The sequence below is a fragment of the Phycodurus eques genome, chromosome 14 (assembly GCF_024500275.1).
Source record: "Phycodurus eques isolate BA_2022a chromosome 14, UOR_Pequ_1.1, whole genome shotgun sequence".
In the NCBI taxonomy this organism is placed as follows: Eukaryota; Metazoa; Chordata; class Actinopteri; order Syngnathiformes; family Syngnathidae; genus Phycodurus; species Phycodurus eques.
In genome coordinates this window covers 18,445,519-18,456,645 of record NC_084538.1, presented here as the reverse complement: position 1 = coordinate 18,456,645, position 11,127 = coordinate 18,445,519, and positions in this window count along the sequence as shown.

The following is an 11,127-nucleotide window of genomic DNA, read 5'->3' as shown; positions in this document are numbered from 1 at the left end:
GTCATTTTATCTTGACCTGTGTGACTAGGTTAGGCATACCACGGTTTACGTTCACTTTAACCCATGGGTGTCAAACTCATTTTTGTCACATCGCAGTTATGACTTCCCTCGGAGGGCCGCTACTACTGTGGACGCAAATAAATGAAAGATTAGCTCATATACTGTTATGACAGTATACACAACACATTGATGAATAACCAGTTTTGAAATCAGAAGCCGATAAAAACATGTTTTTCAACTATCACATTTCTTTTCAAATGGGGATTGGTAACCAAAAAAAAATGGTTGTAAATATCCCAATGGTATTACACCAGAACACAATTAGTTATTTTGATTTGCTTTCGCGGGCCACAACAAATGATGTGGCGGGCCAGATCTGGCCCCCGGGCCACCAGTTTGACACCTGTGTTTTAACACGTTCAAATAATGTGCTTAAAATTCTCATGTCGATCTAACTACTGAATGTAAAATCCATGTGGATTGTGGGCACCTTTCACTGAGGTTAGTGCCCCAAGTACTACCCATTATTAGCAACATTAAAACACAGTAGTAGTAGGCCTAAGTGTTCAGCAACAACAACAACAACAAAAAAACGAGTCAAGACAGAGGTTTTAGTCCTATAAAGCAGTGATTCCTGTTAAGAGACACAATAGATGTCCTCAGTTGATGTGCAGTATTGTTCTTGTGCCACAAGTGAGGCGCTTATTATTTTACCATGGTGTAGATGGGAAGAGAAATGGAGTAGAAGGAAGAGTTAGCCATGAATGCCTTGGAGGTGTCAGATCGAGTGATGAGGTTGAAACTTGAAATTGAGGGTGTTTTGTAAAATGTGATTAGTGGCTATGCCCCCACAGGTAGGATGTGACTTAGAGGTGAAAGAGAAATTCTAGAAGGAGCTAGATGAAGTAGTTCTGAGCGTTCCAGACAGAGAGAGAGTCGTAATTGGCGCAGAATGAAATGGACATGTTGGTGAAGGAAACAGGGGTGATGAAGAAGTGATGGGTAAGTTTGGCATCCAGGAAAGGAACTTGGAGGGACAGATGGTGGTAGACTTTGCCAAAATGATGGAAATGGCTGTAGTGAACACTTTTTTCCAGGAACATAGGGTGGCCTACAGGAGCGCAGGTGGATTACATCTTGTGCAGACGATGTAAACTGAAGGAGGTTACTGACTGTAAGGTAGTGGTAGGGGAGAGTGTTGCTAGACAGCATAGGATGGTAGTGTGTGAGATGACTCTGGTGGTGGGGAGGAAGATTAGGAAGACAGAGGCAGAGCAGAGAACCATGTGGTGGAAGCTGAGAAAGGACGAATGTTGTGCGGCTTTTTGAGAAGAGGTCAGACAGGCTCTCGGTGGGCAGGAGGAGCTTCCAGAAGACTGGACCGCTACAGCCAAGATGATTAGAGGGACAGACAGCAGAGTACTTGGTGTGTCTTCTGGTAGGAAAGGGGAGAAGAAGACTTGGTGGTGGAACCTCAAAGTATAGGAAATCATACAAGGAAAGAAGTTAGCCAAGAAGAAGTGCGACACTGAGAGGACGGAGGAGAGGACACAAAAATATATGGCAATGTGGCATAGGGTGAAGGTAGAGGTGGCAACGGCCAAACAAGAGACATATGATGACGTGTGCCAGGTTGGACACTAAAGAAGGGGAGAAAGAGCTTCAGTTTCAAGCTCAATTCCTTTGTTTTTGTTGTATACTAAGACATTTGCGTTTCAGATCAAAAGATAAATATGAGACAAAATTTCAGAATTCTAGCTTTTAGTTCTTGGTATTTGCATCTAGATGTGTTAAACAACTCAGGACAGAGCACTTTTTGTTTGAAGCCACCCACTTTTTAAGTGAGTATAATTATTGGAACAGACATTATTAAATTAACTTAAAGTGAATAAAATTGTATATTTGGTGGCATAACCCTTACTTACAATAACTGCATCAAGCCTGCGACCCATTTACTTCACAAGACTCTGGCATTCTTCATTTGAAATGCTTTTCCAGGCCTTTATTGCAGCCTGTTTGGGTCATTGTAATGTTGCATGATGAAGCTTCTCCTGATCAGTTCGGATGCATTTTTCTATAAATTGCCAGACAAAATGATTTTGTCGACTTCAGAATTCATTCAGCTGTTACCATCATGAGTTACATCATTAATAAAGATTAGTGAACCCGTTCCAGAAGCAGCCATGCAAGCCCAAGCCATGACATTACCTCCACCATGCCTCACAGATGAGCTTCTGTGTTTTCAATCATTAAGCAGATCCTTTATTTCTCCATACTTTGGCCTTTACATCACTTTGATAGAGGTTAATCTTGGTCTCATCAGTCCATAAAACTTTGTTCCAAAACTTTTGTGGCTCATCTGTCTACTTGTTTGCAGCAAAATCCAATCTGTATCGGCTATGCACAATGTTTGTGCAATAGTGCTGATGGATTTCCCCTCTTCTCTCAGCTTCAAAATAGTTTGCTTTTCTCCCATTGACAGCTCTCTGGTCTGCATGTTTGCTTATCAGCAAATGCAGTTTTCAAAGGTGAAACCCAAAGCCAAAAACAAGCACTATCTAATGTTTTGGCAATCAAGCTAAAAGGCAACACCCATCAGTCACATGTTCCAATACTTTTGCTGACTTAAAAAATGGGTGGGTTCATACAAAAGGTGCTGTGTCCTGAGTTGTTTAACACATCGCAATGCAAATACCATTAAATAAAAGCTGAAATTCTGAACTTTTGTCTCATATTCATCTTTTTGATCTGAAACCCAAATGTCTTCAGTATACAACAAAAACAAACGAATTGACCTTGCTGTTCCAATACCTTTGGAGGGGACTGTATACAAGTTGGCCAGACAGAGGGATAGAGATGGGAAGGATGTGCAGCAGGTTAGGGTGATTGAAAATAGAAACGGAAATGTGTTGATTGATTGATGTGGTGCCAGTATTGTGCGGAAAAGAATGAAAGATTACTTTGAGGAGTTGATGAATGAGGAAAATGAGAGCAAAGGAAGAATAGAAGAGGCATGTGTGGTGGACCAGGAAATAGCAATGATTGGTAAGGGAGAAGTTAGAAACGAACGAAAGAGGATGAAAAAATCTTTTGAAATCAAACTCAAGCGCAGAGAGACAGTGGAAAAGAAGAGAAGAAAAGTATGTCTGGTATAGCTGGTCGCAATGGGGCATCCATTTTCGGTAATATCAATCATTGCAACCACCGACTCTCCTAAAATAATTACTTATTTGAGCATATGGTGTTCCAAACTGGCGGCATGGTGGGCAGCTGGTTAGCACAGCTGCCTCACAGTTCTGAGGAGTTCAATCCCCGCCCCCGCCTGTGTGGAGTTTCCATGTTCTCCCCGTGCCTGCGTGGGTTTTCTCCGGGCACTCCGGTTTCCTCCCACATCCTATGGTAGGTTAATTGAAGACTCTAAATTGCCCGTAGGTGTGAATGGTTGTTTCTTTATATGTGCCCTGCGATTGGCTGGCGACCAGTTCAGGGTGTACCTCGCCTCTCGCCCAGAGTCAGCTGGGATAGGCTCCAGTACACCCGCGACCCTGGTGAGGATAAGCCGTTTGGAAAATGGATGGATGGTATGCCATACCATAGTTGCAGATGGTCATCTATCAAAGGATTTTGATTATCCATCCATCCATCCATTTTCTGAACCGCTTTTCCTCACTAGGGTCGCGGGCATGCTGGAGCCTATCCCAGCTGTCATCGGGCAGGAGGCGGGGTACACCCTGAACTGGTTGCCAGCCAATCGCCGGGCACATACAAACAAACAACCATTCGCACTCACAGTCATGCCTACGGGCAATTTAGAGTCTCCAATAAATGCATGTTTTTGGGATGTGGGAGGAAACCGGAGTGCCCGGAGAAAACCCACGCAGGCACAGGGAGAACATGCAAACTCCACACAGCCGGGGCCGGGGATTGAACCCGGGTCCTCAGAACTGTGAGGCTGACGCTCTAACCAGTCGTCCACCGTGCCGCCTCCGGATTTTGATTAATACAATTTAAAACTATATTCTACATTAAATTCCCGCAAGAAACTCATTCTACTCTCAGTGAAAATTAAATTACTCATCTACTACTGGTGAGGCAGGATTTTCCTTTTACGTGTGAATGGTTTGATACTCCTTAAAATTCATTTTCATTTTTTCTGAAGAGCAAGTTGGTTGCCGTGCCTTTAGTTTATTTTTGCTAGTGGGTGAGAGGCTTTCCCATTTAACGCCTCCGGTCACTGACCTGGTAAACTCCAAGGAGCCTGTGGCTTGACTCCACTTCTCACGAAATGCAAATCCAATTTACTACTGTATATAGCCAACAAATCAACGTGGACATAGTCTGTCAAATGTATTTTTCCTTTTTTTGTTATTTGAATTCCAATGCCAAATCAGTCTCTAACAAAGGTCCCATTATAACTGCTATAGTGGTAAATGCTTTTGAAGTCCATTTCTGGATTGCCCATGTTCAGTCTTGACGTTGACATTTTTGGCCACATGAGGGCAGCAACTGTATTCCCGTTGAAGCAATGCATAATTGGATTACAGCAACGATCCCCGTTTCACAGATAGTTATAAATCTTTTGGACACCCTTGTCAGGCTGTGTTAGATTATATTTTTTAATATGACCTCTGGGATAAAGCTAAGGGCCCTCAAACGATATATCATGTTTCTTACAAAAACAAGTAATTAAAAGTTATTTGTCGAAATGCAGTCATTTCCTTTTGCCAATAGCAGCCTACAGTATAATATTCACTATTTAAATTTGTATTTACAGACAATAGCTTTTCCTTTTTAAATTTCCAATTGCTGACACGATCCACAGCATGAATAGTGGGCTTGTCTGGTCTTTTGCGGCAGTTTGCAGATGCTGCAAGGATCATGTGACTGTGCGGATAACTAGTTATGTTAAGTTATGTTTTCGTTTGTGGTCGACTGCTTGGGTATGGGTGTTTGTTCACACTTGTGTGACAGAAGGAAGAAAACCACCTTTCATTGCAAAACAAATGTTGGTTCCTTCATTATGTAGATCTCTACATAATGAAGGACCATTAGAAAAAATAATCCTAATTTAAAATTGGATATTTTACCAGACATTTGTGTTCCATAAACTCTTAATTGGCACAGTTGCATGATAGATTATTCCTCAGAGCGGAGACAAGAAAATAAAAGCGATATCTTAAAACATAAATAAGCACTTTATTTGATAGATGAGTAAGTTCCAAGACCCCCCCCCCCCAAAAAAAACACACATTTATATACACAAAAATGTACATTTATATACACAAAAATGTAGCCAAAATTCTTTACACCTTGGTCAAATTTGGGTTAGGAGGTGTATTTTTGGCATCTTCCGGATGGAAATTGCACTTGAGCAGCTGAAGAAAATACGAGAAAACATTGTGATGGGGATATTAATGAAATGCTGTTGTTTTGACATTTTTACAATTATTCATATCCTGAAGTCGATGAATGAATGCAGTCATCAGGCAGTAGACGCAATCTTGTTCGCAAATATGGTCCAATCTATACACAGTAAACCATGTTGGAGTCTACCCAGGTGATTGCGCAATCAGAGAAATTGCGGGGGCAAGTGATATGAGCTGATGATGTCAAGTTTTCCTCTCCATCATCTGTTGTTCAACATTGCTGAAATAGCAGCTAACAAATCAATAGGCCGAACTGTTGAGCGTCATCATGTCCATTTTTGGCGACGTATACTGCAGAGCTTGACCCACTTGGCCTTGGAAGTCCTTGTCTTCCTCATTCTCTGTGCCCGTGCTGCCCACACTCTCCCCTGGATGGCGGCGTGAGGCCACAGCTTCGCCTCTTGTCTCCACTCCCATCCACTCTTCCCTCACCCACTGACCCACTGGCAGAAAGTGTGGGAGCCATCTGTCGTGGAGAGACTACTTTTAGTCTTCCAGGCTTCTATTTTTTTGTTCACGGATTGAAAAAGTGATAATAAAAATAAATCACAGGCCTACTTACACAATAATGTAGTTGTGTCATTCTCAAGTTGTCGCTTCTATTGCTGAATCTGTAATCAAATTTCTTTAAAATTTAGACATGAGGAGTTGTTTTTTTTCTCCCATCTGTATGAGCACATCCTGCACAACATGCAACATTTTTAAAAATTCTCTATGGAAAGAACGTGCTTCGATCCACAATGATATCGTTTCCAAGCACCAAAGAACACAAGAGTGTTATGTCTCCTCAGTGAAAAGCCTCTCACATCAAGTCACAATTATCGTTGGATCGTTGACTCTTAGCTAGAGTTTGCATTTGGATTTTCAGTCAAGTTACCCTTTGGCAATTTTGATTCTTGCTCCAGCTATAGCCTCTTTTACCAAGACCATTTCACACCTGAGTAACATCACCCTGGATCCAGGCACTTTTGCAGGAACTTGCTGTGTTCACACACCACAGAAACTATTCAGAAAATAAAAGTTCCTGGTAATTTTAAAAAGACCCGCTGCTGTACAAGGGCTTACTCACCGCAGGAACCTTTGCAGGAATTTCCCCAGGTACCCTGGTAGCTTGAGTTTCCACTGTGTCCCCACCAAATAAAATAAAAAATACCACAGTACAGAAGGTTCCCCCTTGATTGTGTTAGGATTTAGGTTGCGAGTTGGACCCAGATGCAGAGAGGAGAGGGAGGGCAGTTTGTGAATGAATGTTTATTGTAGATTGGAAGCAAATAAAAAGGGATCCGAGAACTAGATCCGGGATAGGCAGGGTTCCAAGGAGGACTGGTATCGCAGGGTAGGAGTCCGGGTTGTCGGTGGACCGCAGGAGGGGAGCGCTGGTTTGCAGGAAGCAAGGGCAGATGAGTTGAGGGCTGAGGTCCCAAAGTCCACCGATCCCACCTCGCTCCTTTATGATGACCATCTCACACCACCCCAGCAAGTGGACGTGGCCTGGTTGCAAAGCTGTTACGCGGACGTCTTCTCTCCCCTACCGGGCCGCAGCATCATATTGAGACTGACAGGCATGACGGTACGTATCATTTACCAGAACACAAAAGAAAAGTAGTTTTGGAGGTTGTGAGTAATAGAAGAGTCCAACAGTGCCTGGTCTAGCACCATTGTTCTTGTGGTCAAGAAGGATGGTTCTCTTCGGTTCTGCGTCGACTATCGCAAGGTCAATGAAGTTTCAAAGTTTGGTGCCTACCCAATGCCCCGGGTCGACGAACTCCTGGCACTGGGCACTGCTCGCTTTTTTCTGACACGGAATTTAACCAAGGGATACTGGCAGTTTCCATTGTCTCCAAACTCCAAGGAAAAAATGGCCTTCTCCACTCCATATGGTTTGTACCAATTCGCAACGCTAATATTTGGCTTGTTTGGTGCCCCGGCCACCTTCCAACGCCTCACGGATCGTGAACTGAGTCCCCAAGTTACGTATGCTGGCACCTACCTGGACGACGTGATCATCCACAGCAACAGCTGGGAGGAGCATGTGCGGGAGGTGGCGGCAGGGCTTGAGTCATTGAGGCAGGCTGGGCTCAGCACTAACCCGAGGAAGTGTGTAGTTGGACGGAGGGAGGTACGGTATCTGGGGTACCACTTGGGTGGCGGGCAGGTGCGGCCCCACGTAGATAAGACTGCAGCAATTGCGGCCTGTCCAAGGCCCTAGACAAAAAAGGAGGTGAGGCGGTTCTTGGGGCTGACAGGCTACTATCGGCGGTTCATTCCCAACTTTGCAGACTTGACTAGCCCCCTGACTGACCTCACCCGAAAGGGTGCCTCAGATCCGGTCCAGTGGATGGAAAAGTGCCAGCGGGCTGTTTTACTGTGTAAGTATTCAGGTAATAGAATAAATACCTGTATATGATGGAAATCCCTACGTCAAAGACTGTCTGCAGCCAGATTGGCATTGCAAATGAGAATCAGTTCTTAATTGCCTCAGCTGGATAAAGGGCTGAGTTTTAAAGGTATCAAAAATATTTGAAAGTTAGATTAAGATATAAAATAAGACACTAAGTTGAAAGCTTGAAATACCAGCATTTTTTTAGATCCAGTAGGGGTCAGTAAAGGCGGCACGGTGGTCGACTGGTTCTGAGGACCGGGGTTCAATCCCCGGTCCTCCGCCTGTGTGGAGTTTGCATGCTCTCCCCGTGCCTGCGTGGGTTTTTTCCGGGCACTCCGGTTTCCTCCCACATCCCAAAAACATGCATGAATTGGAGACTCTAAATTGCCCGTAGGTGTGAATGTGAGTGCGAATGGTTGTTTGTTTCTATGTGCCCTGCGATTGGCTGGTAACCAGCTGGTAATCATCCTGCCCGATGATAGCTGGGATAGGCTCCAGCACACCCGCGACCCTAGTGAGGAGAAGCGGCTCGGAAAATGGATGGATGGATGGAGGTGTCAGTAAAGAGCAACATCAACCTCATTTGCTTAAGCTACCCTGAACTAATAAGTCAAATGGAAACACAAACTACATGGGCCACAGGAACCCTTTGCAACCAGGAACTCAAAGTCCAATCAGCCCAGGAACTCAAAGTTCCTGGGCTGATTGGTGGAAAAGCTCCGTCGTACTTTCGAGATGGCCCAAGAACATTTTCCGTGGGGGTAGGATCTACAAACTGATTGAATGACTACTTGCCATGTTTGATTTCAGTCTCAGAAAAGTACAGAAAGTACAGAACATTTCTGTACAGCTGTTCTTGGACGCACTGCTGTTTTGATGTGACATTTTGGCATTGTGCTGCAAGATGGAGGACTCCCAGATAAAAACAACAACAACAACAACAAAAACATATGTGCATCGCTAAGAAAGTGCAGGCTGTGCTGTTGTGTATTTTATTCATACCTGACGAAAATTGGTGTAATTACTGAACACTCATTTATCGGGGTATATATAAAGAAGTTGTTTTTTAACCCTCCTACACACTTTAAACACATTTACATTTATTCAAACACACTTTATTCCTTAGCACCTGTTCTCACGCTCGCTCACACAGTTCTCTAAATAAGAGGCACAATGTGTTTGCTTCAAGCTGTTTATCCAGTTTGTCCCGTTGGAGTTTAACATAAAACTGGCACATAAAACAAAAGAGAATTTATCGTTGTATATTTAAACACCAAAATGCTCACTCAAACGATGTTATTTTGTCAAATGAAAGTCTCTTAGCTTAAGGCTAAGATATTAGGCAAAGCACTATTCACGGCTAATGGAAATTAGCATCAATGTTTATGTCGAGAAATATGGTTCATTTACTGGGTTTAAGGTGAATTAGTGGTTTGCACATCAGCCTCACTCTTAGGAGTTTCATGATTTGAATCTCAGGGCACTCTAGCTTCCACCCACGTTCCAAAAACATGCATGCACATGAAGTTAATTGAAGACTAAATTGTACACACTGTAGGTGAGGGTGTATGGTTGGTTGTCTAAATGTGGCATGTGATTGGCTGGGACCAGTCCAGGGTATACCCCGCCTCTCATCCAAAGTCAGCTGGGATAGGCTGTATAGCTCACCCAACTGCGTCTGCATTATTCTTTACGGATTAATGATTGGATTCACATGGTGACGTCGGCAATGGTCTCTGTCCAACAAATCGATTCCCTCATGTTTGACACATTTGTGTAGGCCCTGCCTTCATCCTGTGGGCCCAATCAGTTCAGAGCTTGCTTTTGCTTTCCAAAACTTGACTTGCATCAGTTCAATGAACCCAAAAGGTCTAGAGTTTCCCAGTTGAGTTGGGTCTTTGTTAGATCCTAACAGTTTGGGATGGTCTTTGGTTACGGTTGTATGTGTGTGCTCACTTCTGTGGCTCCCGTTTTTCTTTTTTCTGCTACATTGCACAACTGCAAATCCAGTGGCAGAGTGATCGGCCACTCATGAAAATAGTTGGCGAACACTCGCGCACTGCGTGAGTGTTCACTCGAGTATGGCTGCATCGCTCGGTATGCAGGAGGCTTTAGCACATGCAGCGAAATGGGGGAACGTGAACCAGAGAGCATTATTGACGAGGTCAACCTATTTGGAGAAACAACATCTTCCCATCCATCCATTCTCTGAACCTCTTATCCTCCCTCGGGTCACGGTTGTGCTGGCGCCTATCTCAGCTGACTTCGGGCAAAAGGCGGGGCACACCCTTGAAGTGGTCGCCAGCCAATCGCAGGGCACATATAAACAACCGTTCACACTCACATTCACCCCTATGGACAATTTAGTCTTCAATTAACCTATCTTGCATGTTTTGGACCCGGAGAAAACCCACGCAGGCATGGGGAGAACAGGAAAACTCCACACAGGGAGGCCGGATTTGGAGCTGGGACCTTAGAACTGTGAGGTGGATGTGCTAACCAGTCGCTCACCGTGCCGCCCGATATTCCCATCCATAGACATATTTAAGAGAAATGTCTGATATTGTCAGCTCCGAAAAGCATTTGTGGTGAATGCATGTTCTTGTGCCAGCCTAAAATCCACCAGCTTTCTGGCATTCAAAAATTCTACTTCTCATTAGGAATCATCTCTTTTTTTCTGAATAATTTTCAGGTGATATCATTAGCTAATTTAGCAGTTCACAACTTTAGAAAAGGTATGGAAACACATTGTTCAAAAAGTTGAGCCAACACTAGCTAGCGCTTAAACCACGTTTCTTTTCAATATTTAAGTTATGTTAAGTATGTATGTTAAGTTATTAAGACAGGTATTGCATATAATTGAGAGTAAAAAATATCGTGTACTTTTTTCCTTTGCACGTCGGCACATTAACAGTCTGTAGTTTTTAAAAATGTTTAACTTAAGTACAGGAGTTGAATCTACTTTTTTTTACCACTCTGTACTGTAGTTCTACCTAAATACAGAGTGTGAACAGTACTTTTGCCGCCTCTACTTGAATATGATACTTGGTGAGGTCACCACGTACAGTATCATCAGTTTCCTCCATAGGTGTTCTTGTGGCCTTAGGATGTTGTCTTTTTGTTTTTATAAACTCTCAATTTGTGATTCCCTTATCTTCAGTTGTTTTCAGAGAGGCTGAAAAGAACAACAGAGGGCAGCAGTGTTTTGTGGAAGGGACCATCATTGGTTCCACGTAAAAATCCTTGCCAATCTGTTGCCCAGGACACAGTGAAAGCCTGCAAATATAATGAAAGCGATTGGAAGCGCAGCATGTTGCG